The 5,000-nt window shown below is 54.0% G+C and overlaps 1 non-coding gene across 1 annotated transcript in view; it reads left to right on the forward strand.

The window, feature by feature from the left end:
- The first annotated feature begins 4,440 nt into the window (after positions 1-4,440).
- Positions 4,441-5,000, forward strand: part of LOC126434505 (small subunit ribosomal RNA) — a 1,910-nt gene continuing 1,350 nt past the window's right edge. Inside the window, exon 1 of the ribosomal RNA XR_007579276.1 lies at positions 4,441-5,000. This exon is cut by the window's right edge and continues 1,350 nt beyond it. This is a non-coding gene — a ribosomal RNA (small subunit ribosomal RNA).

Consider the following 5,000-nt stretch of genomic DNA (forward strand, 5'->3'; position numbering starts at 1 on the left):
GCACATGCAATACCTCCATCTATGCGAATCTGACAACACTACGTCCGCCATGTCGAGCGCACCGCAAAACACACCGCCATCTGTAGGTCTCCCGCAACATGACCTCCTGCAACGACGATACCGTCATCTATGAGACGCCAAGCCGACTAAGACAGCCATGGGCCCACAGTGCCCTTCTTTCGACCCCACCCACAAAGCCTGCATCCTCTGTCGACAACAGCACCCCAACGCCAGCGCCTCTGCCGCACGAAGTCGTGGACCGGCAATCACTCCACCTGCACCCGTTCGTGCCCCACCCCAACCGCCCAACTCGCAACTCCAGCGGATGAACGGCGGACTTTGCTCGCACTCGCAATGTGCAATCCACCCCTATAACGTGCGTTTCATGAAGAGTTATGTCCAATATGCGACATTCCCGCTGTCCATATACATGAGCTGCGAGCTGTACCACGTACGAGCTACAGACGCGATCGCGTTGCTCTCTGTACGAATGCAGATGCTCAGCGGCAGCTAGGAGGCGCTCCATCCATGTCGGTACCGGTGAGCGTTGCACTCGCAGTCGCAAAAACGTACGGCAAGTATATTACTCGGAAGAGTCAATGACAGTCCAAGCCCCCCTGCGTGGGAAGAGTCTTCCTAGGCCATGACCCACCGGAAGGGCGCAGCGTCCCCCACCCCAGACATGTGACGTCAGACTATCGGTATTGACGACTAGACTGATTCCTTATAATCATTTGCCATACACCGGTGGAAGCTGCCGAGACGAGTAACTACATACCGGGCTCGCCGTGTCACTAATGTACAGAGATACAATAGTTTCGACTGGAACCGGATTAAACGTATACACGGCGCTGATTAGTAATAGATAGAGCCATCAGAATACAGATAATGTATAGACCTGTCCGTATACATGCTGAAAGACTCTGCTCACAATCACACGTCAGCCAGACACTCTTATCACGCACTACTCTCTGCCTGTAACAGGCACGCAGACGATATGTAAGCACCAGCATGGAACAACACCCAGTGCATCCTCTCTGCCACATTAGACAATCCACACTATCATAACCAGACCGGGAGGTCCACTCGGAAAACAGAATATCCCACCCTTCCGACAACCACCATTGCTCAGCTAAGCCACCAACACCCACACATGTCCCACACAGGGGTGCACCCAACATCACAATACTGCCTCCTGTCACACCACACAAACAATGGCAGGAATGAAAGACACAGGTCTGCCACAAGCATGGAATCAGAGCGCCGCCTGTTATGAGCCAAAGGTGCACCCTGACGTGGCAAATCAGATGATGCCGCAGTCATTTACTTACGATAATCACAATCAACAAACTGCCGCCCCCCCCCCCCCAAAACACCTTTCCTTACAACAATGTGTACCTTAACCTAACCCATATTGTGCCTTAACCTAACCCATATTGTGCCTTAACCTAACCCATATTGTGCCTTAACCTAACCCATATTGTGCCTTAACCTAACCCGTATTGTGCCTTAACCTAACCCGTATTGTGCCTTAACCTAACCCGTATTGTGCCTTAACCTAACCCGTATTGTGCCTTAACCTAACCCGTATTGTGCCTTAACCTAACCCGTATTGTGCCTTAACCTAACCCGTATTGTGCCTTAACCTAACCCGTATTGTGCCTTAACCTAACCCGTATTGTGCCTTAACCTAACCCGTATTGTGCCTTAACCTAACCCGTATTGTGCCTTAACCTAACCCGTATTGTGCCTTAACCTAACCCGTATTGTGCCTTAACCTAACCCGTATTGTGCCTTAACCTAACCCGTATTGTGCCTTAACCTAACCCGTATTGTGCCTTAACCTAACCCGTATTCTGCCTTAACCTAACCCGTGTTGTGCCTTAACCTAACCCGTGTTGTGCCTTAACCTAACCTGTGTTGTGCCTTAACCTAACCCGTGTTGTGCCTTAACCTAACCCGTGTTGTGCCTTAACCTAACCTATGTTGCGCCTTAACCTACCCTATATTGTACCTTAACCTAACCTATATTGTACCTTAACCTAACCTATGTTGCGCCTTAACCTAACCTATGTTGCGCCTTAACCTAACCTATGTTGCGCCTTAACCTAACCTATGTTGCGCCTTAACCTAACCTATGTTGCGCCTTAACCTAACCTATGTTGCGCCTTAACCTAACCTATGTTGCGCCTTAACCTAACCTATGTTGCGCCTTAACCTAACCTATGTTGCGCCTTAACCTAACCTATGTTGCGCCTTAACCCAACACACGTTGCGCCTTAACCCAACACACGTTGCGCCTTAACCCAACACACGTTGCGCCTTAACCCAACACACGTTGCGCCTTAACCCAACACACGTTGCGCCTTAACCCAACACACGTTGCGCCTTAACCCAACACACGTTGCGCCTTAACCCAACACACGTTGCGCCTTAACCCAACACACGTTGCGCCTTAACCCAACACACGTTGCGCCTTAACCCAACACACGTTGCGCCTTAACCCAACACACGTTGCGCCTTAACCCAACACACGTTGGGCCTTAACCCAACACACGTTGGGCCTTAACCCAACACACGTTGGGCCTTAACCCAACACACGTTGGGCCTTAACCCAACACACGTTGGGCCTTAACCCAACACACGTTGGGCCTTAACCCAACACACGTTGGGCCTTAACCCAACACACGTTGGGCCTTAACCCAACACACGTTGGGCCTTAACCCAACACACGTTGGGCCTTAACCTGCTCTGTAATTGTCATACGACGCGTTAAATTAGTGTAGTGTTGCCTAACTGCAACCCCCGCAATATAGTTTGCTACTCGCACTGCCCGGTCCCCAGAGTATCGCTTCATGTTAAACACCTTGCAGCTATACACTGTAATGCGGATGGCAGCAGGACGTACATGCTCAATGCCCTTCGCAGTTGTTCATTGGCATTCGCATGGCGAAGCACAGCCTACGTTGTGGTACGGCTTGTGTCAACTGTCCGCTGATGTTGTACGTCCAAATCACACACTGTACTGCACATTGGTCCTCATGTACTGAATGATACATCGTGGTACATGTGTGACCGTACCACGACTGCGCCAACAACGGCGAACCATACGGTCCAAATATTGTGCACTCAGCTACATGTCGTCTCCCTATAAGAGCTGGATTGCAGTATGGTATGCCGTGGATGGCGATCGGCATGAGCCGTCTGTTGATGTAGTGGCGCGTGTTGTCAGACGTAGTCGTCTCTTCTCACACACCGTGATAGCATGGTGCACTGCGTTCCACATCTGCGACATGCGACAGAGGCCGGTTGACAGTCGTTCGCGCAATGGACATCGCATACGTACGGGGGCCACCTTCCACGTGTTCGCGAAGCGTGCACATGTTGTTGCGTGTATGTGGGCAGACATAGTGTGTCGTGACACCTGACACAGGCATGCAACAATCGTTGAATTTGCAAATGGCGATGGACGTCTACGTTTGCTGGTGACGTTACGCAAATGAAGAACTGGTAAACCGTTGTGGTGCGGTTGTTCTCGCTAGAGGTGAATCAGTGATGGCGACGATCGGTTGAGCTACCAACCGGTTGTTTCAGCGATACCCACCATGCCCACGAACGTGAATGGCATGTGGGTGTGAAGCGATACGCGGCGGTGGCTGGGTGGGACCGTCCCCGGCCGGTGAGGGGGGGCCTCCCGGCGTGCTGGCCGCGCGGTGCGTGGGCGCACGCGCTACAGCCGGCTGGTGGGGGCGGCCAGTGGCAGGCGCGCCGGCCGACGGAGGCGGCAGGCGGCGTAGCTGCGCGCCGGCGCACCCTGCACGCGGCGCCGTGCGGCCAAAGTAGGTCCTCGCGGGCCCGGTGCGAAGCGCGGTGGACATCTGCAGTGTGCTGGTCCGATTGAGGACTGTGTGCGCTGAGGATGCGCCGCCGCCCGGCGCTCGGCGCCGCGACGCCGTCTGCTGCTCGGTCGCCTCTGCGGTTCTCGCAGGTGGATTGTATCGCAGCTGTGCGGACGTGTTGGCGCGTGCGCTGTGCTGGGAGAGTTCGCTTCGGCACCCAAGTGGGGCTTTTGTCCTTCTGTGGCGCTGGCGTTGGAGCTGCCGGCCACCGTAGGTGGCGCGTGTTGTCTCCCGCCGGCAATGCCACGACAGCACGCTCCCGGGCCTCTGTCGGCAGCGGCAAGCTCAGTTGGGAGCACGGGTGGTCGCACCTAAAGCGTCTACTCGCCAAACTCCGGGCGATTGCGCCTCTCTCGAACCCGACCAAGTACTTAGGACGGCGCTGCGCGCCGCCGGGACCTGAGAGGGTTTCGAGGTGTATTGTGCAGGGGAGCTCAGCCTCCTCCTGTTTGCAGAATAATTGAGCGGACGCTTGCGTGTTCGCGCGGGCCCCCGGGACACACTCCCGGGCGGCCGGCTGCTCAGCTCTAGTTGACGCAGCTCCCTGGTTGATCCTGCCAGTAGTCATATGCTTGTCTCAAAGATTAAGCCATGCATGTCTCAGTACAAGCCGCATTAAGGTGAAACCGCGAATGGCTCATTAAATCAGTTATGGTTCCTTAGATCGTACCCACGTTACTTGGATAACTGTGGTAATTCTAGAGCTAATACATGCAAACAGAGTCCCGACCAGAGATGGAAGGGACGCTTTTATTAGATCAAAACCAATCGGTCGGCTCGTCCGGTCCGTTTGCCTTGGTGACTCTGAATAACTTTGGGCTGATCGCACGGTCCTCGTACCGGCGACGCATCTTTCAAATGTCTGCCTTATCAACTGTCGATGGTAGGTTCTGCGCCTACCATGGTTGTAACGGGTAACGGGGAATCAGGGTTCGATTCCGGAGAGGGAGCCTGAGAAACGGCTACCACATCCAAGGAAGGCAGCAGGCGCGCAAATTACCCACTCCCGGCACGGGGAGGTAGTGACGAAAAATAACGATACGGGACTCATCCGAGGCCCCGTAATCGGAATGAGTACACTTTAAATCCTTTAACGAGTAT

Source organism: Schistocerca serialis, unplaced genomic scaffold (assembly GCF_023864345.2).
Source record: "Schistocerca serialis cubense isolate TAMUIC-IGC-003099 unplaced genomic scaffold, iqSchSeri2.2 HiC_scaffold_1189, whole genome shotgun sequence".
Classification (NCBI taxonomy): Eukaryota; Metazoa; Arthropoda; class Insecta; order Orthoptera; family Acrididae; genus Schistocerca; species Schistocerca serialis.